Genomic DNA, 27329 nt, shown 5'->3' with positions numbered 1-27329 from the left:
TTGGCAAATGTACCAACATAATACAATTTAGTCAGGACAGTAGAGTACACTTATATACTCTCATTATTCAATGGCCCCTTTTTGTTTTTGGCCATTATGGCTTTGCACATCTGATGACATTCATTTATATTCACCGCCAAGAAGGTCACGGGCGCTCTTTGGATGCCACTTGACGTGGCAGCCACAGAAAGTGAGTCCACTCCTACCTATTCAGAAGATAATGGAACAATGTCCAATGTCTACGCTTCATTAAGGTTACACGTGTAACAAACTCTTTTGCCTTTTGATCCTGGCTTTGGCTTTGCCAACTTCGTCACATGATCCAGCTGGCTTCGGATGGATTCTTGGCCAATTAATCAACTGTCCAACAAGACATTGCACAGCAGTAGTGTCAGAAATGTAATGACCTGTAATGACCTGTATGAAAGTTGGAAGGGGCTCTCCCTTACTGTTGAGAGACTATTGATTTTTTTTAAATGCATCTCTTGACCAATGGGTAAAATAACATCTTAAATTGTGTAAAGAATCATGTAAAGAATCATGTAAGAATCATCTAAGAAAATCAATGGTCCAAACCTCATGTCCCTATCATAATCCGTTAGAACTTATTGGAGTTTCTACCCTCATCAAAGGACAAAAACCACACAAGCCACTGCCTGTTCACAACCGCTACCATCCAGAAGGTGAGGGTCAGTACAGCTGGGAACAAGAGGCTGCTAGCACATTAGAGGCTGCTGCCCTATATATATATATATAGACTTGAAATAACTGGCCACTTTAAAAAATTGGAACACTAGTCAATTGAATAATGTTTACATATTTTGCATTACTCAACTCACATGTATATACTGTATTCTTTCCTATTCTGCTGTATCTTAGTCTATGCCACTCTGACATTGCTCATCCAAATATTTATATATTCTTAATTCCATTCCTTTAGATTGTGTGTATTGTTAGATATTACTTGTTAGATATTACTGCACCGCTGGAGCTAGAAACACAAGCATTTCACTACACCCGCAATAACATCTGATAAACACGTGTATGTGACAAATCCAATTTTGATTTGATTTTGTAGGATGGCCAGAAGTAGGGCAACTAAATCAATGGAGGCCAGAGAAAAAAAAAAAGTGGTCATGAAAATGGCATCACGTCAACTAGGCTGGATGCTGGGAAAGAATTAAGGCTACAGGACAGGCTTACCATTGAACTTGTCATCTTTCTCCTCAAATACAGAGGACATAAAACAATAAAGAGGTAGAATAGATATACATTTTGAGACATGACGTGGTATTTTCATATTGTAAGATATGATGTTCATATTAAACGCAAAGTTCCTGTTCTTTTTCATAGTTTTCTCACAAAAAAAAAAACATGTGTATCTCTGTGAAATGTCAATGAGCTTTTTTTATTTTCAAAGCCTTTTACATTTAATTCGGCTCAGTTCATGCTAATTTAACTATTTGCGACCCGCGGAAACAACTTTGAAGACGAATACAAAATGTAACATCCTAAAATGTTTTGGTGATAAAGCTGCACCGCTCTGAACAGAGCTCGGTGGATATTATCGGGTGCATTAGGTTAAGAAATCCTACTTTTTTAAAAATATAATGTTAATGATTTGTTAGAGAAAGAGCCCACTGAACAATTCAGAACATTAAAAATGTCTTGGTAAAATGTATTTAGAAACATAAGGAAGTGAAATGTCATCACCAAAGCATGTTTTCTCCCACTGGGCAGAGTCACCTGAATTCATTGCGGGTGCATTGAAATCAGAAAACACTGTTGGCACTCATGTCTGTTACTCCATTGAGGGGCACTGTTTATATTAGCAAAGGCAACTAACACACTATACATTTAATACCTGGAATAAGCAGTCAATCGCTTGTCAACCCATAAACCTGTACTGCCTCCCATCTTTAGAGGCTCCGAAAGCAGTTTAAAAGGATAGTTCAGGATTTTGGCAATGACGCCATTGGGAAATTATTCCGACCCCTTGAATTTTTCCACATTTTGTTATGTTACAGCCTTAATCTAAAATGGATTTAAAAAAAGTTAAATATCACATTTACATAAGTATTCAGACCCTTTTCTCAGAACTTTGTTGAAGCACCTTTGTCAGCGATTACAACCTTGAGTCTTGAGTTTGACGCTTACAAGCTTGGCACACCTGTATTTGGTGTGCAGATCAGCAGGTCCTCTCAAGCTTTGTCGGGTTGGATGGGGAGCATCGCTGCATAGCTATTTTCAGATCTCTCCAGAGATGTTCAATTGGGTTCAAGTCCAGGCTCTGGCTGGGCCACTCAAGGACATTCAAAAACTTGTCCCGAAGCCACTCCTGCGTTGTCTTGGCTGTGTGCTTAGGGTTGTTGTCCTGCTGGAAGGGGAACATTCACTCCTGTCTGAGGTCCTGAGCGCTCTGGAGCAGGTTTTCATCAAGGATCTCTCTGTACTTTGCTCCAATCATCTTTACCTCGATCCTGACTAGTCTCCCAGTCTCTGCCGCTGAAAAACATCCCCACAGCAAGATTCTGCCACCACCATGCTTCACCGTAGGGATGGTGTCAGGTTTCCTCCATATGTGACACTTGGCATTCAGGCCAACGAGTTCAATCTTGGTTTCATCAGACCAGAAAATCTTGATTCTCATGGTCAGAGTCCTTTAAGTGCCTTTTGGAAAACTCCAAGTGGGCTGTCATTTTCCTTTTATTGAGGAGTGGCTTCAGTCTGGCCACTCTACCATAAAGGCCTGATTGGTGGAGTGCTGCAGAGATGGTTGTCCTTCTGGAAGGTTCTCCCATCTCCACAGACAAACTCTGGAGCTCTGTCAGAGTGACCATCGGGTTCTTGGTCACCTCCCTGACCAAGGCCTTATCCCCCAATTGCTCAGTTTGGCCAGGCTGCCAGTTCTAGGAAGAGTCTTGGTGGTTCCAAACTTCTTCCATTCAAGAATGACAGAGGCCTCTGTGTTCTTGGGGACCTTCAACACTGCAGAAATGTTTTGCTACCCTTCCCCAGATCTGTGCCTCGACACAATCCTGTCTCAGAGCTCTACGGACAATTCCTTCGACCTCATGGTTTGGTTTTTGCTCTGAGAGGCACTGTTAACTGTGGGACATTTTATAGACAAATGTGTGCCTTTCCAAATCATATCCAACCCAAATGTGGGAAAAATAATCAAGGTGTCTGAATACTTCTCTAGTCAGCTGAACTCGTGGATACCATTTTTATGTCTCTGCTTCCAGTGCGAAGGAATTTAGCGGTAGTTTTGCGAGCCATTCGTAACTAGCTTAGCAGCTCCTAATCTCTCGAACTACCACTTTAAGCTTTTCATGGACAAGAGGCAAAAGGGGTTTTCATAACTACGTACCTTTTAAGTGTTTATGATTTGAAACATTCAGTAAGTTAGTGTACATTTGAAGGAATTTCAGAGCCACATTTTACACCCGTAGGGAAATACCTGAAAAGTGTAAACATGAATTCAGCAGCAGCATCTACAGACTTAGACAACAACTCAACCCCTGATCTCTACCCACAGCTCAGGGTCAGGGGTCAGCAGTGCATTGTGAAGCCCTGATAATTCCAACAAACTGTAGTCGCTGTCGTCCAGAGCTGTCGCCGATATCAAATGTTGGTTTCGCACACACTAACGGTACCCTTTTAAAGCAGTGCACAGCGGCTATGGCTGTTTGGTGTTGCCTTGCATAAGATTGTCATGCTATTCCTTACGCTAAGGTAGCAAAGGGCTGTTGACATGCCTCTCAGAGAGGGATAAATATGCACCGGCACAGACTGGCCAGATAAGGTCAGCTGTGGACTGGTAGGGTTCAAACGGTCAGTGGCCCAGGCCTCCCGTGCCCTTCATTTTACACAAACAGGAGGACAGCAGGAAGGATTTAAGAGTTCACTCGGCGGTAAACGGCTAATAACGTTCCAACCTCCCGTTCAGGGTCAGTCAAGCCTCTTATTGCGGTCTGTGGGGGAGGTCGACTAGCAGCGATACTTCAATCCCTGGGTCGTCTGTCACTTCTTTTGCAATCTGTTTCTCCCTGGCGCTTTCCGTAGCATTGTGCGGGCGGTGGGTGTGTATCTGTGTGTGTGAGTTAGGAGAGCAGTGAAAGGAGAGAGCAGCACATCTTATAAGCTAAGTCAACAACATTATATCTGCCTCATTTGTTTAGGCAAAGATGGTAGTTAGCAGGGTTAACAGTGAAAGGGGAGATTGGGAAATGCCTCTCAGTGTGGAAACCCTGACATTCAAGTATACTATAATTTCCTACTTGGATGGTTGCGCACACTGATAATGACAAGCTTAACAATATTTCAGGCTGACACAGATGGCCAGCAATGGACGAATGTATGTATGGCCTAACAGTAGACAGTATAACAATATAAATACAGCAGAGAACAGAACTGTAGTCCTTAAATACCTAACCGGACCAAACTATAACAACAAAACCTTGGCTGGATGGAACTTGAACCACACAGATAATGCAGCATGTGTCTGAAGCAGCTTGACTGTGGTCGTTACGTGTGGGATGACAAGTGGGAGCTAGTCATGCCATCGTAAGGCTGATGGATAAGAAGGCATGGTTTGAAATGTAGGTAGCCTATAACATATCCTCCTTTCCACTCATTCCAGCCAAAACTAAATTTAAAAAAACAAATGGGCCTCTGTCTGGACGCTAACTTAAAGTAACAGTATACCTGGATGTTTCTGGCAAAGCAATTTCGCTCTAATATACAGCTATCAGTTTTCAGACTTTCCCAGAGGAGCCAAAGTCAGTGAGTCAGTTAGCGACGCCTCACCAGAGTAGCCAAGCCAAAACCAACCCCCAGAGAGAGTTTGCCAAACCTCATAGCCTTCTGTTTGCATATTATGGAAATCGGTGGAGCTATATTAATCTATGGGTGTAAATCACAAAAAGCATGCGGTGCAGGGTAAACAAGCGCCATGGGGGGTATGCAAATGACGACTCACTCTGACACAGATAAGGTGCTGGCCTGGAACATTAAATACAATCAGGTCCATAATTACTGACACCCTTACTAAATACTTACAAATACTGAGCTATATTGTACGCTATACAAATTTGGGGAAATTATATTTTATACTAATAAAATTGCCCAAGTAATAGAAAAACTCTCAAAAGATAGGGGTCAAAGTTATTGGCACCCCTGTTGTCAATACTCCGGGACTCTCCCCCTGCGAGGATAACATCACTGAGCCTTTATCAAAACATCTTTATGAGATTGGAGAACATATTGGGATGGATCTTAGACCATACCTCCATACAGCATATTGAGGACATTGAGGTACTTTTCTACATACGCTTCCGATTTTTAAACGCCAAACGCACCACTGGTGTGCGAGGCCAAAGATCTCTATTTTCATGTCATCTGACCAGAGCACCACCTGGAGTTTGATAAACAGCATTGGCACTTGGATTGGAACCGCTGCTACGGTCAGATGACATGAAGAGGCTATTCCATTCGGTTCTAGTCCATTTGTTTTCGAACAATAATACATAAATTATTTGGCGAGTATATATATATATATATATATATATATATATATGTTATTTCATTACCCCTCTTGAACTAAAACCAATATCTTTGTGTTTTAAAGTCACTTTAATCTATGAGTGGCCGGTTGCTGTGCATAGTTTATAGAGCTGCGCGTAGTTTATAAGTGCTAAGCTGTAGCGAACACACACACACACACACACACACACTAACCGAGCCAATGTGGAGATTAATCAGCTGGGGCCTGTCAAAAATGGGGCCCATCCTTCGCAGGCAGGGCAAGCCAAATAACTCTCCTTGTACTTTCTCTGCACTCTCCAATGCCCAGAGAGAGAGAAACGTAGAGAAAGAAGGGAGAGAGAAAGAAAGAAATACTTTTTTTGTCTGGTTTCTGTATAAGCACTTGTGTGACATCTGCTGACGTAAAAAGTGGTTTATAAATACATTTGATTTGATCAAAAAAGGGGCTTAAGTGGTGGGCGTGACAGGGGTGTGGCAGGAAGCACGTTCGGCCCATCAGCGTGGCAGAATTTTCTAGTCGATTTTAGAGGACCCATCTTGGAGGTGTAGAGACATTTTTAAGCCGATTTCCTACACTTCTATACATTTCTCCATGGAGCTGAGAGACAATGTTGCAGTTTTAAAAGCACATTTCCTGCAATTCTACATATTTTGCCATGCAGCTGAGAGAAAGTATTGCCGTTTTAAAGCGAATTTCCTGCGATCATATGCATTTTGCCATGGCTAATACAATGAGCTTTTGCTCAAACATAATAAACAATCAAATCTATTGTTAAATTCATCATTTCTTTAAAAAAAAATATTATCCCTGACTGTCTAGCCTTTATTTTGGTGATGGTTAGTTCTGAAAGATATATATATATTTTTTTTAAACTATATATATATGTAGTTTCCTGTGTGTATCAAGTATGGTCCACCAACCAAAGGACATTCAGCCAACTTGACACAACTGTGGGAGGCACTGGAGCCAACATGTGCCAGGAACCCTGTGGAACGCTTTTGACGTCTTGTAAAGTCCATGCCCCGACGAACTGAGGCTGTTCTGAGGGCAAATAGGAGTGCATCTCAATATTAGTACACTCAGTGTATAGGTCCATTATCTTTTCTACATATTATATAGCTGGTTTAAGTCATTTAAGCTTACTCTGAAAGCATTTTTTCATCCCCAGAATGTATTTCAGGATGGACTTAGGCGCAGTGTGGATTTAGGAGAAAAAAAATCCCAGAAATAAAAATAAAGAAAAGAAAGCCAGAGATCCTGGTAAGGTCGGATAGCATTCTGACACCCTTTTCAGAAAAAGGAATGCCTGACCTAATTCTCTGCCTTTCCCATTCCCTCTCGGTTCTGTGTTACAGAGGAAAGAGAGTATCTGGCTGTTATAGGCGGCCATTGCAGAGATGGACAAGTAGATCTTGTGATTTGTGTTTATTGTCCTTTACAAGAAATGCAAACAGCTGATGAGAAGTCTGTTGTGTTGACATCCTCAGAATAGCCCATGCCTGAACTGTGAGCATGCGCGCGTGTGCACATCCTCAAATCCGGTTCAATAATCAATTATTTCATTGGCACATTCACGCACACACACACACGCACGCACACACACACAATCTCTCTGGGGCCACACGGCCAGCCTTGGCCCCATAGCGTACTCCAGATGTGGAATGCAGGGACGCACAGAGGACAGTTGGACACGTCCCAACCTGGACAAGGGTCAAGGACTCATCCGAGGCAAGGTGGAAATGGAGTATCTGTTTGGAACATGTCCCACAAGCCAACTCTACTGTACCGATTTACTCCTCAGTCATAGAGTTCAACTCAATTTACAGGCTCTTAGGGCAAGAACAGCTGTACAGAAGACAGTTATCTATATTAACACTTGTTGTCCAAGTTGTCAAAACATATATGCGTGTGTGTGTGTGTGTGTGTGAGGGTGTAAGAGTGCTGCTTACAAATGCATGGAGGACTATCTGTACTTGTATGTATGCATTGATATGGGTGTGTGTACTCTGTCCCGGTCAGTGAGTCTATTGCTCTAAAGGTCTGGTCACGTGCAGTAATCACAGATCCATTGCATCATGAGGATAATGTTTCCTCACACCAGGGAACTATAGAGATATTCACATGATCCTGAACTCTGCCCTTTCATATGAGTACATAAACACCGACACAGCCAGCTGCACTTAAACATATGTCAAAATCTTAAAGGCGTACTGTACATTGATGCATAACACCGTCCAAAATGCACAAGTACACACCTAATAGACTCCAGAGGGTTTTTAATTACTGTTCACAAAACAATGTCCATACAGGCTAGAACACTTTACAATGGAAGAAGACACCGGTAGCTTTCCTTGCTAGCTAACAACTAAAGCTAATATCAATTAACTACCCTAGTACTTTGTTTGTGTTAATATGCAAACCATCATGCAAAATGTACTTATTTCAAAGCTGTTTGCCACCAAAAACTTTATTCATTCACTTATTCTCTCTCACAAAGACTATCTAGTATTGCCTCAGCGAACTGACTGCCTTGTGAATGACATCATTACTGGTTAAAGAGACAGCGCACATTTTTTATAAAGAAAGCTCCTTCTAGGCTTGGGCAGTATACCGTATATACTGTATCCTGGGGTACTTGGAAAAAGCCACAGGATGGTTTTTCAATATCGTCAATACCATCAAAACTATTTCTTTGAAGATTTTCAATAATTGTGAATATTTGTAGATACTTTTTTAAAGTTATTACCAGCAGTGCAATAACTTAGGAGATAAAGCAGATTGCATTCTTCATTTCACCTGTCACGTAGTTCTCCCAGAACAGGTGAGCCACTCTCACGTGTTGGTTTGTAAATAGCACAACAGGAGAAAGGGAGCTGGTGAGTCCATAGCGTTCTATATCAATCAGTGAGTCTCTGTTGTGCAGCGCACATGAGTTGATGAAGTTACACTTGAGAGCAGTTTACTTCTAAATGTTTGCTATCAGATACATTATTTATACAACAGCCTGGTGAAACCACTTCAAATGAGTGGATTTGGCTATTTCAGCCACACCCGTTGCTGACAAGGTGTATAAAATCAAGCACACAGCCGTGCAATCGCCAAAGACAAACATTGGCAGTAGAATAGCCCTACTGAAGAGCTCAGTGACTTGCAACGTGGCACCGTCATAGGATGCCACCTTTCCAACAAGTCAGTTTGTGAAATTTCGACCCTGCTAGCACTGGGGGGGACCAACTCCATATTAATGCCCATGATTTTGGAATGAGATGTTCAACGAGCAGGTGTCCACATACTTTTGGTCATGCAGTGAATCTTATAATGGATTTCTGCCAGAAATCAAAGAGCTGTACAGCTGCCATTTTTCCTTGTGCTTCCTACAAGCGTTAGTTCCCCTGTGCTTACTACTAGCGTTCTACTCATTTCTGCTCTGTGTACTACACATGCTGCTCTTCCTCGGAAAAGCATGCATCACAACTTCGTTCATTTGTGCAATTTCTCTACTTCACTTTCGCTTGAAAATGTACACACTCACTGAAAATGACATTCGGTAGAGACTAGCTATGCTTATAACTTTATGAGTTGGATTTGCCTGTTTTTGCAATTTGTTTGTTTGTTTTCGCTCGTTAGCATTTAGCTAACATTGTCTATGTGATTTCGCTATTAGTTTGTGCTAATTGTTTTAGCATTCTGGTGTGCTATGCCGGTAATACCATAAATCGCAGTATAAGAGAAGGATGGTATGACAATATGAAAATCTGGATACCGCCCAAGCCTAGCTACTTCTATGCAAATGTTGTTTATCAGTACAATAAAATAAGTCCCAAATAGAAGGGAAACAGATTGTTTGTCATCTGTAGCCCCATGAAATCACCTAAAACAAGCTCAGTAACTCAAAGCATGGATAGGCCTAGGCGACATCTTAATTTACCCTGTTTATCAATAGAGATTTACCATTCAAATAAATGATTACCATTATGTAGTTAGATTTATTCTTTTTTTTACCAAAGTCAAATTGATTGTATGACTGTATAATTGACTCATTAATGCATACATGGCAGTCTGAAAAAATTTTGATGTGTTTTCTGGGTTAGGGTTTTGCATAGTTAAAAAAAGGAAAAATAAAACATTGCTCCAAACTGTTTTTGTGCATTAATTAGGTGGAAAATAACTTGTTGTACAGAGTTCTTCTTCGAAAGTGAGATCAATGACGGTCATGTAATGACACGGCACTCTATAAATATATGAAAGAAGTGTCAACAAATTGTCGGCTAATGGGCATCCTGGTAAATCCAAATCAAATCAAACAGTCATCAGGGGTTGGAACATAATCGTTTCGTTCTGAATAGAACCATATAGTTTTCTTCCCCGTTACACTGGTCTGACAACAAAATAAAGTTCTGAACCGGTTGTAACCCCCAAAAAATGTAGTTTACATTGTCCTTTCTGTTCCTTTTTAAAGCTGCAATATGTAACTTTTTGGGTGACCCAACAAAATTCAGATAGAAATGTGAGTTATAGATCTGTCACTCATTAAAACCCTATGAAGTGGTAGATCTGTTTTATGTGCCCTAGTTCCATGCCTTACATTTTTTTTCTCCATGCCTTACACTTTTTTTGCGTCTTTAGCTTTCGGTTTTGTACACCAGCTTCAAACAGCTGAAAATACAATATTTTTGGTTATGGAAAATATATTTCATAGCAGTTTAGATTAGAGGTCGACCGATTATGATTTTTTTTAAGGCCGATACCGATACAGATTATTGGAGGACAGAAAAGGCCTATACCGATTAATCGGCCGATTTTTAAAAATGTATTTGTAATAATGACAATTAGAACAATACTGAATGAACACTTATTTTAACTTAATTTAATACATCAATAAAATCAATTTAGCCTCAAATAAATTATGAAACATGTTCAATTTGGTTGAAATAATGCAAAAACAAAGTGTTGGAGAAGAAAGTAAAAGTGCAATATGTGCCATGTAAGAAAGCTAACATTTAAGTTCCTTGCTCAGAACATGAGAACATATGAAAGCTGGTGGTTCCTTTTAACATGAGTCTTCAATATTCCCAGGTAAGAAGTTTTAGGTTGTAGTTATTACAGGAATTGTAGGACTATTTCTCTCTATACCATTTGTATTTCATATACCTTTGACTATTGGATGTTCTTATAGGCACTTTAGTATTGCCAGTGTAACAGTTTAGCTTCCGTACCTCTCCTCGCTCCTACCTGGGCTCAAACCAGGAACACAACGACAACGGCCACCCTCAAAAGAGCGTTACCCATGCAGAGCAAGGGGAATAACTACTCCAAGTCTCAGAGCGAGTGACGTTTGAAACGCTAGTAGCGCGCACCCCGCTAACTAGCTAGCCATTTCACATCACATCATTACACCAGCCTAATCTCGGGAGTTGATAAGCTTGAAGTCATCAACAGCAGAGCTGCTGGCAAAACGCACAAAAGTGCTGTTTGAATGAATGCTTATGAGCCTGCTGGTGCCTACCATCGCTCAGTCAGACTGCTCTATCAAATCATAGACTTAATTATAACATAGTAACACACAGAAATGTGAGCCTTAGGTCATTAATATGGTCAAATCCAGAAACTATCATCTCAAAAACAAGACGTTTATCTAACGGGTGGCATCCATCAGTCTAAATTTTCCTGTTACATTGCACAACCTTCAATGTTATGTCATAATTACGTAACATTCTGGCAAATTAGTTCGCAATGAGCCAGGCGGCCCAAACTGTTGCATATACCCTGACTCTGCGTGCAATGAACGCAAGAGAAGTGACACAATTTCACCTGGTTAATATTGCCCTCTAACCTGGATTTCTTTTAGCTAAATATGCGGGTTTAAAAATAAATACTTCTGTGTATTGATTTTAAGAAAGGCATTGGTGTTTATGGTTAGGTACATGTTGGAGCAACGACAGTCCTTTTTCACAAATGCGCACTGCATCGATTATATGCAACGCAGGACATCCTAGATAAACTAGTAATATCATCAACCATGTGTAGTTATAACTAGTGATTATGATTGATTAAGTTTAATGCTAGCTAGCAACTTACCTTCGCTCCTTACTGCATTCGCGTAACAGGCAGGCTCCTCGTGAGGCAGATGGTTAGAGCGTTGGACTAGTCAACCGTAAGGTTGCAAGATTGAATTCCTGAGCTGAAAAGGTACAAATCTGTCGTTCTACCCCTGAACAAGGCAGTTAACCCACCATTCCTAGGCCGTCATTGAAAATAAGAATGTGTTCTTAACTGACTTGCCTAGTTAAATAAAGGGTGTATAAAAAATATATAAATAAATAAAAATATATATATTTTTTTTGTATTATTATTTATTATTATTTATATATATTTTTTTTAAATCGGCAAAATCGGCGTCCAAAATTACCGGTTTCCGATTGTTATGAAAACTTGAAATCAGCCCTAATTAAATCGGACATTCCGATTAATCGGTCGACCTCTAGTTTAGATGGTACAATGATTCTCTACATTATATTTACTTGTTTGGTCAAATAAACTGAAATGAGGAACTATTAAAATTTTAGCAACCAGGAAATGTCAGGGCAATTTCTGCATAGTGCATCTTTAAATCTCTGAAATATCCCCCCAAAAAATGTACATTTAGCTTGACAGTTAATTACTTCAGCAATCAGTGCTGATAGAGCAACTTGCTGTGGATCGGGTACGTGATTTAATCTGTATAGGGAAGTTGTTTAGAGCAAATGCTATTTTAAGGGGGAGGAGAGAGCGAGAGAGGGTGGAGGAAGCCTTGAAGCGCTTGGCTTCTTCTTATGACATGTATTATCTGAATTGGCCCACAGAATTACACCTATGGAGGCGAGCGGCTTCTATTGAGGAACTTTGAATGTCTTTGGTTTAACGTTGGACCAGAGCAAGCGTTAGCTAGCTAGCTAGCTAGCCAGCCAACTAACAAACTTGTGTGTGAAGATAACTAGAATTAATAACACATCTTACTTTTTTGTAGTTAATAATTCCAATGTGAAACAACTTGCAGTGAAAAAGTAAATCCATTCTTCTCTAATTAAACATCTCTTCCTAATTTCTGAATTACACTTGTAATATCGTCGGTAGGCTATAGTAACCTATGTAGGCTATAGTAACCTATGTAGGCTATAGTAACCTATGTAGGCTATAGTAACCTATGTAGCTATAGTAACCTAGGCAAAGATTTCCAGCTGGCAGGCAGAGGCTGGAATAAGATTCTGAGTGACAGAGTGAGGGCTTTGCATAGGCACTTTGCTGCGATTTATGTGGGACTGGAAAAAAATGCCCAGAACATACAATAATGTTATTAACCGGTTCCCATGCTTTTAAAATAACAGTTATGTTCTGGAACAGTATAGATCGCTTTAGTTTTCGGTTCGGGTTCTGTTCCTCCAATAATTGTACTATTTTCCATTCTTTGGGGTTCTGTTCCCTGAACCGGTTCCAACCCTTGACAGTCATGGTGTGTCACAGTCAAAGACACGGAGGGTGACGTTTCTACTTGTTGGTAATAGTATACCTGGCAAACAACAATCTCCATTTCTTGACGGGAAAAATGCTAATTGTTTAAATGCATCCACACCCATGAGGACACAATGGGAATTCACACAAACGCACGTACGGGCATACAAACACACACAAACACACCCAAGTCCCCTTGAGCTATGACTTCATTGTGACATGCACCCAACCACTGCCTCTTCACAGACACACACACTCTCACAAAAGAATATCAAGAGGCCTTCTCATAGCCAAGTCACCTGATGCATGAAATAACAGGTGTGCAGGACGGGAGAGGGAGGGAGTGACGGGGGTTAAGTTGAGAGCTGAGATAACAATCGGGACAAGATGACAAATGGAGGTAGAATCAGCAGCAGCGGGCACGGCAGCGTCAACAAACAGAGGAGTGTTTTGTGTCGTGGAGTTTCCTATTTCCTATGTGCAGGGCCCCCTTCGCCGGTTGGGTTGCTAGCGCGGTTGCTAATCTTCCGGAGGGGAACTCCTGCAAGCCCTCATTACAGGATCTCACCTCGGCTAGCAACCCAGCCCCAGCCCTGCCCTATCCCCAGCTATTCATCCCTCACCTATGTAATCAATCAACACAGTTCACAGAGTACATTGGTTGCCCATTCGCTGCATACTGACTACAATAGATCATTGGAAATAATCTCCATACCGGGGGGATTTTGACGCAGAATTTGAACCAATACTGTATCATGTTCATGTGATGCCTTAATTGGTATCACAATTCGTATGATAATATCAGTGATAGTGATAAATTACTGTGGGTGTTCAATTAATTACTGAGGTTTATGAGATTATTTCACCACAGAAATAAAAACAAAACAAAACCAGTAACTGCCCCAGGCTTGGCTTACTGTTGAATGTACAGAAACTCAGTCAGAGTGTAATCATGTGGAGCTGAACAATATGATTCCGGAAAGTTCATCTTTCAGATGTCTCTCGTCAGACAAACATTGAACCTTGGGACTGGGATTGCGGCTCACTGGGCAAAGGGTCATGTCTTGTCCAAAAAAAATGATGGAGGGACAACATCAACACTTCAGTATTTCAGTGCAAGACACAAACAAATAAACTGTAGTTATTCTCTCTGTCTCTCTCTGTAGCCAAAGGAATATTTTACACACATCTCTCTGTTCATCGCTCCAGGGAAACTGATGTGGGACTATGTGTTAAGGGAGAGAGCCAGAAGTGTGATCCAAAAACTTGGGCGCTCTCCAACTGAAGCAGCTTGCAGTAAATTAATATGTAAGCCTTGTAGTGACAGTCAAAAGGAGGCAGGATGTCATAGCCCAGCACAGTAAAAGCTTAATAAGGCCTACTCTCTCACACACACATTATCCCAAAGTCCATTCACTTCCCCATACTTGGAATTCCACAGCCTGTCTTGGGTGAAGAGCCGGGGCTTTAACGAAAAGCCACGTTTCTATTTTAAGGGCCGACTGTGCAACAAGGAGCTCTTATTTGGCCTTGTATATGTTAGCCAGTTAGCGTTAAAAATAAAATAGGACCCTAGAGTAAGAAGTGGCCTTAAATTTGAAAGGCTCAATGAAGAGGTGGACGGACTGCTGCTTGGGACCTGCCATACCCTCAGCTCCTGGAATAAGTCCATCGAAATTTCCTGAAGCGTGAAAGATTACAAAAACAGGGCAATAAAAGGGCCGTGTTTCTTCACCATAGACACCCATTTATTCTCCCCACCCTGATTGGCAGTTCTGTGGAGACTTCGGGAGGGCAGAGCTAAGATCGTGGCCATCTTATGTAAACTTCCGTGCTCGTTTGTCATTTCCTTCCCATTCTGTTGCAGTTTGATGATTGTTCTGAGGTAGTATGCTGACTCGGCACGCTAACTGAGTAAGTGTTTCTTGACAAAGTAAAAATAATGGGTAAGATAAAAAATATATATATATATATATATATATAAATATATATATATATATTTTTTTTATATAATAATAATTGGATGTTAATAAACAAATTTAGCAGTTCAATTTTCATTTAAGCAATAAAACGATGACCTATTTACAGATGACAAGGTACAATAGCTGAATAGAACTTGGTCCGCTGCCAACATTCTAATCATCCCCTTTAATTCGGTCTAGCTGATATGGCCAAAATGTCATATTTTTTTACAGTAGGACTGTGTTTGACAGGTTCTTAATTTCTACATTTGCTTTATGAGTAGTGCGTGACCCTAGGGTGAGACCACATACATTCTAAGTGACTTCAATGAGTCTTTCTCCATTCTGATTGTTTTATACTGTTCCATCAAACTTCAACCAAAAATGTATCTTATTTGAGATAATTTCCACACCGCCACGTAGGGCTGCACAATATGGGCAAAACATCTAGGCCTTATTTTTAACAAAATATTGCAATTATGATTTGACTTGTGATTTACATCGAAACACTTGGGTAAACTGTCAGAATCATTCTAATCCTATAGTTAGAACATAGTGCTCACCACAGTCTGGTTTGACATGACACCAAATTAAAAAGCTTTTTTCATTAAGGTCAAACAACACTGTATTCAAAGTGCCCACTATTACATTATATCTATACATTTAGAATACTCATAGGGTCTTTATGTGGAGGCGTTATTGGGCGCGTTCGATTGGATAACTTTTGTCAAGTCGGTTTCATCGCCTTTTAAAGTGTGTTGCATCATGGTTATAAAAATTGTTGACTGCAGGAATTTGACAAAACTCCAGTGATCACAGTTTATGCAGTTCTTTATGAAGTCGCCTTCAATTCACTGCAGTTGCTTCTCACCAACTGCAACTTGCAGCCATCGCCTGCATTGTGGGAGGCACTACTTGTCAACCAATCATTAGGGTGGTTTTGTTTGACCCACGTTCACATGGCCAAAGATGTGACTGAAACAGGAACCAACTTTGCCACGATTATAAAGCTACAGGGGGTGAAAATGAAAGTGACATGAGACTTCTCTCTAACTAATTAATTGTACACAAGGTTTGCAGTTTGTGAGTGTGTGATTTAGGGGTATATAAAAGTTTATTTATACAGAAAACCTATATAAAACAATAGCATTTATGTTGACACTGCCATGTTGACCTGAGCCTTGCTGTTTGAAGCATTCATAACTACAAGGAAACAATTATACCTTAGGGACTATTTTGTAAAAAAAAATTTTTTAAAAGAGCCAAGATTAGACTACTACTTGTGGTTTAAATGATGATATTGATATTCTGAGCAGATTAAACTACAGTAGTTGTAGTCCAGATAAGACCGGTGTATATTTATACTGAATCATGCTACGCCATTCAGGGTTGCTACTCTGCTTGCCTGTGACATCTCCGCAAATCCGTCACGACTTCATTTCTCTCCCAGTGTGTAAACACAAACAGAGAGGCTACTAAAATGGGCCCATGCCAGACAGTGTCAGATGGACTCCGACTCGTAAAGCCGTCGCCCTGGCAAAAATAATGCTCCCGCGCCGCGCGCCAAATCTTCCAGCTCATGAAAGAGGTTGTAGAGCTGGAGGGAACAAGCAGTCGTAACCAGGGCTACATGACTGCTTTTGATATGTGTAAAAACAGCCTCCACTCCCCCTGTCCAATAAAGGGACGTTTTATACCTTATCGTGTCCCTGTGAGCTGAAGTCGGCTGCAGATTAAGACAGAAAGAGAGAGGGGCAGAGAGAGAGAGAGGCAGAGAGAGAGAGAGGCAGAGAGAGAGAGAGGCAGAGAGAGAGAGGCAGAGAGAGAGAGAGAGAGAGAGAGAGAGAGAGAGAGAGAGGCAGAGAGAGAGAGAGAGGCAGAGAGAGAGAGAGAGAGAGAGAGAGAGAGAGAGAGAGAGAGAGAGAGAGAGAGAGAGAGAGAGGCTTTTGTATATTATCTACTTCACTTGTTTTGGCAATGTTAACATATGTTTCCCATGCCAATAAAGCCCTTTGAATTGAATTGAGAGAGAGGCCCTGAGGCAGAGAGTGGGCTCATGGAAGTCTCGCAGTCATGATCATACTAGGAGTGGCAAGAGAGGTGGAGGAGGGCGCTGTCTGGCATCCATTTGCATGGAAATCCCAGCCGAGAAGAAAAAGCAAATAAAAAGGAGCAGAGACAGAAAAGTTATGGGGACCCTGCCTGCTAGGAAATGAAGAGAGGAGGCTTGGCTTAGCTTGGCTGGAGCTGAAAGAACAGAGAAGAAAAAAATCTTTGGAAAGCCACACATTTGCCTCTGAAGGCGAGACGCAGACGTTTTGTTGGTAGTGGTCTGTTTGTGTGCGCGCGTTGTCGTCTGTGGTAGTGTGCGTTATCTCAAAGACGCCAGGCAAGCTTATCAGCAGTTAGGGGGCTGCGTTGTCCTCTGAACAGGCTGAAAGCAGCCAGTCAAAGTTCAGCTTCATTAGTAGTGTAAGGAACTCAGCCGCCACTTCACTCAAGTTCACACTGAGAGGTGAACAGGTACCTACGGTTCATGAAGTTCATTGTATGTGGGCTGAAAAAGTTTGGTGCCCAAAATCAATCATTGCATTCAAGAAGAAAAGCAACATAGAACAATTTGTCACTTTTTGGGAGACCTGACCAAATTCACATAGAATGTGTTATAGATCGGTCATTCTACTTGAAAGCAAGTCTAAGAAGTAGTAGATCTGTTCTATGTCTGCTATTTCTATGCTTCTTGTTCTTAAGTTTTGTTTTTGAGTCTTTTACGTTCAGTTTTGTACACCCGCTTCAAACAGCTGAAACAACAATATTTGTGGTTATGGAAAATATATTTCACAGAGGTTCAGATGGTACAATGATTCTCTACACTACACTATCTTATTTTGTCACAAACTGAAATTAGGTGAACTATTATAGTTTTAACAACCAGGAAATGGTGGAGCGGTTTCTGCATAGTGCAACTTTAAGCTTGGGGTGACGTAGAAGCTCAACTGAAATGGTGCCTGAGGAAAACCATTGGTCACACAGAAATGACAACCCGCACTCAGTAAATAGCCCCTTCTTCACCTCAGCCAATGGCGAGTCACAATGACAACCCTAAACCATTTAAGTCTCATCTGACCTCATGTCGTTTGACCCCTATCTACTGGTTAAACCATAGACGAGTGGTCACCAACCTTTTCTGAGTCAAGATCACTTTTGCAGTCAAAAAGCAAGCCGAGATCTACCATAAAAACATGAACCTAATAAAAACAGTTCTGTAGGAATGAGGTTTGAACAGTAGGTTTAATACATTATCACAGAATATTGGCTATATGTCTGGCCTGACAATTTGTTCTTCTCAGACCGTATTATATTTCAAAACTCGAAGTTTGATTAGAAAATAGATGAGTTTGTGTAGCACCTGCGAGTTCCCAGTTGTCTTGAACACACTGAAGTCGGAGATTTCCGAGTTCCCAGTTGTCTTGAACAAGGTATTAGTCTCAGCAGAGGGAGGGAGAGATTAGCAGAGGGTCCGCCTCTCACGACCCCTGCTCTCTCCTTCCTTTCCTCCGGTGAGACTGACCAGGAGAGGGGACACCGTCTTGTCTTCGACCTGATGGCGAAACTCAAGTCGGTAACACATCTGCCTCAGGCACAAATTCACGTTGTTCCTATGACCAGAGAAAGTGAAATACTCCTCAATATTAAAATAGACACAACGAGCTGCTAATAATAGTACAAACGAAGGGCTATCGATACACTTGGCTACGCATTCATGCAGTTGCAGCGCGAACTGAAGTAGAGAGAAGTGTGTTTTATGTTTTGTAATAGTGTTGAATCATTTTTTGGGGGCAGTGCTGAATAAAAACTTAAACACGAACTCGCTCATTAAAACAGCAGCTCTTTGCTGTAGCTATACTTTGATAGCAATTTCTTTTAAAACAATTACTATACATAGACTATCTATAGTAATTGTTTTTATGAAATAGCTGTGGCCAGGGTCATGGAAGCGTTAGGTAGGCACACAGTTTTTTTAGCGATCCGATTGGCCAGCGCAGTTGGCACACTCAATTTATTTAGCCACAGATCTCCCGGTCCGCCTAGTAAGCGGAGTTTGTCTTTTCAGACAAAGGAAATGGCTAAAAAATGGGAACTTTTGAATCAAGTGCACCTACTGCGCTCAACTGGTTGGTGACCACTGCCATAGACCGTAAAATTAATTGACAAAGCCATCAATGACCTCACCCCATTGTTTCCTATGTGAAGTCTCAGTGGGCATTTGAAGATCAGGAAGTGTCGTTTTAGTGCGTTGCCATCTTGCTTCACGGAGGAGTTTTTGGAAACATTGCACAGATTAAGCTATTCTAGGAAGTGACTTTGCAGGCAAGCTCAGTGCTGTCCTCTCGGAGTATCTCAATTTGAAGACCGACCGGGGTACTGCAGGCTGCAATTTATCCTTAACTTCTGTGTGCAATTTTCAAATAATCGGTTAAAGGAAATACATCTGGTGAAATAGAAACAAGTATTGGTACCATGATTGTGTATGAAAAATGTTTTGTATCCACGAATATTCACCACCATACTCTTTTGACCTATAATGGGGGATACTGCTTTTTGATAACATTGCCTTTGTGTACTCTGGTGCACTTCACACATTGTCCTTGCTAGAGTGGAATAACTAGAGAAGTGTGATTAATCTAGAGTTGAGACTGAAATTTCAGAACATTTTCAGATTTCACAGAAAATAAATGAACAGAAATATAGTTGCTAGACAGGATAAAAAGCTGTTACTATTGACTAGAAATCAATGGTAGTGTGTCAAACACAGAAGTATGGTGAAGAGAGTATAAAGGGATTATAAACTGGCTGGTTCGAGCCCTAAATGCTGATTGACTGACATCCATGGCATATCAGACAGTATACCACGGGGATGACAAAACATGTATTTTTACTGCTCTAATTACACTGATAACCAGTTTATAATAGCAATAAGGCACCTTGGGGGTTTGTGGTATATGGCCAATATTCCACGGCTAAGGGCTGTATCCAGGCACTCCGCACCGTGGTGCATAAGAAAAACCCTTAGCCGTGTTATATTGGCCATATACCACAAACCCCCAGGGGAACCTTGTTGCTTAAAGATAGTCACTTGTTGGTAACTGCACAAAACAACCTCTAATGCATCGGGCCAGGACATGTTTCAACTCTACCTCTGGGAGAAAGATGTTGGCATTGTCACATACTGTTATAACACTCATTTATCAAAAGCGCACATTTAAAGCCTTTGGGAGAAGGTCAGTCCAATTCAATTCAACCCGGCAGATCAACAAATTGGATGCACAATGGTATGTGAGCATATCTCAGGACAGACAACACTGGCTATTGTTTAGCCAGTCAAACCATCTCAATTGTTATCCGCTCACATCTATGGGACCAACTCTACATTACCTTCATCTTAATCATTCAAATGGCCTTTGATATAAAAATGTTCTGAGTTTATCCGACGTAAAGACGATGTGCCCCAAATGCTGTCATTCGCAGAGCGAAAACATACAGATCAGCTGATGGCATTTTGTGCTGGACTGCCTGCACCTTTCTGAACGGAGACCACGAGAGCAACCTGTGAGCGCATGGCATAAATCGGTGACATAATCTAATTAGTCATAAACATGAGCAGGGACAATCACGCGAGAGCACTCCGGGGACATGTGTGGGATGACTAACTCTGCTGCACAGTATTCAGGTCAAGTCGACATGAAAACCATTCACTGTCAAAGCGAAGAACATTGTAACCCCAAAAAATATAATATTTCTCAAAGACAGTACATTGTCCAGTCTTAGTCGATATTGTAGAAGTAAGTAATGGAATCCGGACAAATTCCAGTCTGGCCCCATTGCCCACTCTCACTCTCAACCTAGACTGTTCAGGAAAGGGCTCGACGTGTTTGACTACCCAGCATGTCATGGTCTCTCTGTAGTCTCCTCTTCTCTGCTCTCTCTGACATCATAATAGAGTGGATTCAGATCAGGACATGGCTGCACTGCATAGCCTGCTTATATAACTGAACTCCATCTCACTTTATCTAAGCTTCCAGCACCACTGCCCCATACAGAGAGAGACCGAGGGGCAAATGAGGAGGAAAAGCTGAAATGTCTTGAGTCAATAAGTATTCAATCCCTTTGTTCTGGCAAGCCTAAATACAAATTTGCTTAACAAGTCACATAATGCGTTACGTGGACTCACTCTGTGTGCAATAATAGTGTTTAACATAATTTTTTATGAATACCTCATCTCTGTACCCCACACATACAGTTATCTGTAAGGTTCCTTAGTCAAGCAGTGAATTTCAAACACAGATTCTACCACAAAGACCAGGGAGGTTTTCCAATGACTCGAAAAGAAGGGCACCTATTGGGAGATGGGTAAAAAAATAAATTGAATATCCCTTTGAGCATGGTGAAGTTAGTAATTACAATTTGGATGGTGTGGCTCAGTTGGTAGAGCAAGGAGCTTGCAACACCAGGGTTGTGGGTTCGATTCCCATGGGGGACCAGTACAAAAACTGTATGCACTCACTACTGTAAGCCACTCTGGATAAAAGTGTCTGCTAAATGACTAAAATATCAATGCAAGTGTATCAATACATCCAGTCACTACAAAGATACTGTTGACAGAGAGGAAGGAAACCGCTGAGGGATTTCACCATCCGATCCGGTGTCTTTAAAACAGTTACAGAGTTGAATGGCTGTGAGAGGAGAAAACATTGTAGTTACTCCACAATACTAACCTAAATGACAGAGTGAAAAGAAGAGAGCCTGTATGGAATAAAATTATTCCAAAACATGCATCCTGTTTGTAGTTAGGCACTAAAGTAAAACTGATAAAAATGTGCAAAGAAATTAACTCTATGTCCCGAATACAAAGCGTTATGTTTGGGGATAATCCAGCACATCACCGAGTACCACTCTTCATATTTTCAAGAATGGTGGTGGCTGCATCATGTTATGGCTATGCTTGTCATCGGCAAGGACTAAGGAGATATTTAGGATAAAAAGAAACAGAATAGAGCTAAGCACAGGCAAAATCCTAGAGGAAAACCTGGTTTAGTATCCTTTCCAACAGACACTCGGAAACAAATCCACCTTTCAGCAGAATAATAAACAAGGCCAAATATACACTTGAGTTGCTTACAAAGATGACATTGAATGTTGCAGAGTGGCCCAGTTACAGTTATGACTTAAATCAGCTAGAACATCTACGGCAAGACTTGAAAATGGCTTTCTAACTTGGCAGAGCTATAAAAAAAAATATGCTAATATTGTAAAATCCAGGTGTGGAAAGCTCTTAGAGACTTACCCAGAAAGACTCACAGCTGTAATCACTGCTAAAAGTGATTCTAACATGTATTGACTCAAGGGTGTGAATACAGTACTAGTCAAAAGTTTGGACACACCTACTCATTCAAGGGTTTTTCTTTATTTTACACATTGTAGAATAATAGTGAAGACACCAACACTATGAAATAACACATACGGAATCATGTAGTAACCAAAAAAGTGTGAAAAAAATTCAAATACATTTTATATTTCAGATTCTTCCAAGTAGCCACCCATTGACTTGATGAAAGCTTTGCACACTCTTGGCATTCTCTCAACCAGCTTCATGAAGTAGTCAGGTTCGTGCAATGGGGGAGATCTTCATAAGCTATACTCAGCCCTGTCTCAGGGTAGTAAGTTGGTGTTTTGCGGATATCCCTCTAGTGGTGTGGGGCTGTGCTCTGGCAAAGTGGGTGGGGTTATATCCTGCCTGGTTGGCACTGTCCGGGGGTATCGTCATACGGGGCCACAGTGTCTCCCAACCCCTCCTGTCTCAGCCTCCAGTATCTATGCTGCAATAGTGTATGTGTCGGGGGGCTAGGGTCAGTCTGTTATATCTGATGTAATTCTCTTGTCTTATACAGCGTCCTGTTTGAATGTAGGTACACTCCCTCTAATTCTCTCTCTCACTCCCAGAGGACCTGAGCCCTAGGACCATGCCTCAGAACTACCTGGCCTGATGACTCCTTGCTGTCCCCAGTCCACCTGGTCGTGCTGCTGCTCCAGCTTCAACTGTTCTGCCTGCAGCTATGGAACCCTTACCTGTTCACCGGACGTGCTACCTTGTCCCGGACCTGCTGTTTTCGACTCTCTCTCTCTACAGCACCTGCTGTCTCGACCGCTGAATGCTCGGCTATGTAAAGCCAACTGACATTTACTCCTGAGGTGCTGACCTTTTGCACCTTCTTCAACCACTGTGATTATTATTATTTGACCTGCTGGTCATCTATTAACGTTTGAACATCTTGGCCATGTACGGTTATAATCTCCATCCGGCACTGCCAGAAGAGGACTGGCCACCCCTCAGAGTCTGGTTCCTCTCTAGGTTTCTTCCTAGGTTCCTGCCTTTCTAGGGAGTTACTGATACACCCCCCGTACTAAACATAAACAGTATGCACTAATACACACATAATAAACCATGTAAACCTGTACACATTAGTGCATTTTTGTTGTTGTTGTTGTATCTTTAACTCTTATTTTACCAGGTAAATTGAGTGATAACTAGATTCTCATTTACAGCAACGACCTGGGGAATAGTTACAGGAGAGAGTAGGGGGGGATGAATGAGCCAAATAGAAGCCTGGGATGATTAGGTGGCCATGATGGTATGAGGGCCAGATTGTGAATTTAGCCAGGACACCCTGGTGAACACCCTTACTTTTACGATAAGTGGCATGGGATCTTTGGTGACCGCAGACAGTCAGGACACCCCTTTATCATCCCATCTGAAAGTGACGGAACCCAAGATGTAGGAGGCTGAGTTACTGTACACAAATGAAATCTTTGGCATACAGAAACTTTCCAAAGCCCACACGGGGTTTATTTGCTTTCAGAAACATGTTTATGGTGTAATGTCTGATTTGGCCAAGGGCCAAGGCTAATCAACAGAGGCAAAGAAGACAGAGTTTTAAACACCTAGGTAATGATTCATGTGTAGGTGGAAATCTGGATGAAAGTCAAAGGACTCGATGTATTAGGTTTTATCATAGAGCTGGGAAATATCTCCCTCCCAAATGTAAACAGCTATCAGTATCCCTGATATTTGCCCTACCACTTGTATGGCGTTGTTCTGAACTCACTGCCCCCAAGTCATTGTGACATCGTCAAGTTCGCCACCCCCACCCCGTCCATTGGTCTGCCCTTAATGGAGATTGCTACTCGCGCTCGACCGGGCGCGCACAAACTAATTAATTTAAATATCAACAGTACTGCCACAGCAGCATAACATTTGATTAACACTTGATAACACTTGATTTACATCACCATCAATATTCGGCCTGGTTGGCTGATAGCACTTAATAATTTCCTTAGCTGCGGGAAAGTTGCTGGAGGTGCTGCAGCACCCCTGATAAATGTAAATACATGTGCCAAAGTTATAGAATTACTGCTGTCTGTTCAGAAAGAAATTACATTTTCAGAATAGCCTACTGTACCCGAGTAGTCCTATAATTTAGCCACAGAGGATCAATAGCTTTTTATTTTTTATTGCCTAGATGTGGTTGGAAAGCAAAATGGCTCCTGCTGAAGAGAGAAGACTCTAATCTGTCTGCTTTAAGCTACCTTAATATTTAATCAACTTCCAAATAGGCCTATTGAGCGAACATTGTTTTAAGTAAAACAAGAGAGAAGTAGGCTTTGGCACGAGTGCATAGCGAGCTGTGCATTATTGGGCGAGTCAGTGAAACTGAAAAGCTTTTTTAGGACTATAATTTTCTTGTCATATTGTACAATATGTGTGTCTCCACACACACCTAGGCCCAGGCTATTGATGGATTCAAGACAAGGTTGTTTTTATTGATCTCAGATTCTCAGTTGGTCAGTGTCAAAGTAGCCTGTCATTTCCATCAGTTGTGCCGTATTACAAAAGTATCCAGTCCTGCACAATGATGTATAATTGTATGAAATGCGCTTATAAAAGGCCACATTTTTCCTGGACCCTAGGCTACTAAAAATGGTCCCCATGTGTGCAAAAACAAAGCCATCAGTGATTGGATCATTTCGAACCAATCAGAGTATCAAAGTCAATGACACATTTTCAAAACGCTGCTTTACCCATGTGTGTTCTGGGTCTGGCCGAACCCATCCGTTTCTGGGACTAATCAGACGGTCTAGAATGGATTTGCTCAAGGGGGGGGGGGCATTCCTGCAGAGCCAGGAATGACCACATGCAGGAACGCCCCGAATTGCAGCGCCCCGAATTGCGGGCTGCAGTTGTACACTATTGACTGATTGAGGAGAAGAAACTTTAATGTCCATGGGCGTGGTGTCGCGTTTGGCCAGAGCATAGAGTTTGGATAGCCAGGCAACATTTAAATGGACATTACTGTATGACAGCGCTAAGAAAACAGACACATTTATTATAATAGAATAGTAAGTAACGTTGTACCGAGCTATTGACATTACACAGGAATTTCCCAAACGAGATTAAATGATATGGCTGTGCGTAACTGTCATGTGTTCCATGATATTTCCCAGGCCCATATTGTTGGTATGCCCTATGACTGTCAGAAATCAATATTCATGGAGCTATAGGCCTAGAATTATCCGTTTCATTCTGCGTATCATTGCAAATGTGATGTGTAGTTTGTACTGTAACCCTTAGAAGTTGGCAGTAAGCCAAAGTATTTGCTACAACTGTGCTACAAACATACCTGCACCAGATTTGAACAATATGACACTTACTTGCTAAAATAATATTTGAACCTCCTACACACAAAGCCACACAACCTGCACAATAATAGACAGACGCGTGCGTGTGTGCATGTGTGTGTGTGTGTAGTATCATAAATTAATAAATACAAGTTAGGCCCCTCAGTTGATTACGTGAACACATTGCACACGGACTATCTGCATCGACAACTACATCAGACAATAAATTAAATAAACACTACAACAGTACAACAGTAATTGCGGCGAATTATATTTTAGCACGCAAACTGTAGGAGGCCAAGGTGAAGCTATACTGTAGCCTACATAACGCTGCTGATCTGTCAAACCATGCAGCTACTGGGGCTAGCTTGGACAGAAAAATACGCACAAATGCGACATGCAAGGTGGGTAGAACACGTTTGAAAGTAAATATGTGCCAATGAGACTCACCGTCAGGTTCTTCTACCGTTTTGGACGGGAATACGGTTGTTTTGAGACTGAAACGAGGATGAAAAAGTCAAAGCCTCTCCGTATAAAGCGCAAGTGGAGTGGTAGGGTATGCAACTGCACAGTACCGGGCTTTTCTATTTTAAAAAATTCCTCTGCAAAGCGCCGCTTGCCGTCAAAACGTCTCGTGCGGTTCCTAATTTGCACTTAAACAAAGTCACAAGGTGCTCGTTATTTGGGATTTCCCATGAGGTGTGTGTAAAAAGGTGCTCCAGTAACGTTTCGGTAGGCTGCCACGACAGGGAAATGGAATCAAGAGATATACTATTGCTCCTCCCTCCGCATATGTACAGTATGGGGCGCACACTGCTCTGGGCCAATGCAATGCTCTGGGCCCGCATAAAACAATTTAATAAAACTAGCTATCTACCGCTCTCTACAGGACTACCACTCTCTACAGGACTAACACTGTAAAGTACAAACACATCTACCTCTGATTCTAAAAACGTCTTTAAAAGTAGCAATATTCGCTTTGAATGTGAGACCATGAGAATGAATGTAGCCTAGTGTGGAGATGTTGAGCATCACCTGGCATTCACACTGAGTCTGGCGTGGTGCGTTATTCTCGTCCTCATATAGGCTAGGTTCACCGAGGTCCAGCTCCTCCCTTCACAAAGAAGAATGAAAGACCTCAAGTACCTGACTTGCCTTATCCGATGGGAGATGAGGTTAGGTGAGGACCATGAGCTTTTCTCAATAAGACAAACCCATTTTCAATCAAACTATTAAATACCCTCAAATAAATTACACCTATGAGATGAAAATATGAGGCTATTAATAAAATATAACAATTCTTATCACATGCCATGCTTATTGTCTGCTTATAATGATACACCTTGAAGGTATTCTATAGTCTACAGCAGTTTTGTATGGACCCTGAAAACCTACGCATCTGACTGACAATATTTTGGACCGAACGCTGAGGGAGGACTTGGAGACAGGGCTCAACACTTGGGCAATGTTAAATACTCTACAGATAGCAGATGGGAAATTGTTAGTAATAATGTGAGAAAGCCTGTCTGCAAAGCAGAAGTTTGGGTCGTACCCAAGAGCAATATGGGATTGGATTGCATTTTCTGTCATATTGTATC

General features: G+C 41.5%; 1 protein-coding gene across 2 annotated transcripts in view; it reads right to left on the bottom strand.

Annotated features, from left to right (window-relative positions):
• LOC112223551 (thyroid hormone receptor alpha) overlaps positions 1-26531 on the bottom strand; it is a 162563-nt gene extending 136032 nt beyond the window's left edge. For both annotated transcript variants that reach the window (XM_024386627.2, XM_024386628.2), the window contains exon 1: positions 26182-26531. The gene's annotated coding sequence lies outside the window, so the exon portion shown is untranslated. The remainder of the gene's footprint in view (positions 1-26181) is intronic.
• Positions 26532-27329: the final 798 nt, after the last annotated feature.

Source organism: Oncorhynchus tshawytscha, linkage group LG24 (assembly GCF_018296145.1).
Source record: "Oncorhynchus tshawytscha isolate Ot180627B linkage group LG24, Otsh_v2.0, whole genome shotgun sequence".
Lineage (NCBI taxonomy): Eukaryota > Metazoa > Chordata > Actinopteri > Salmoniformes > Salmonidae > Oncorhynchus > Oncorhynchus tshawytscha.
This window is presented reverse-complemented; position numbering and strand designations above follow the sequence as displayed.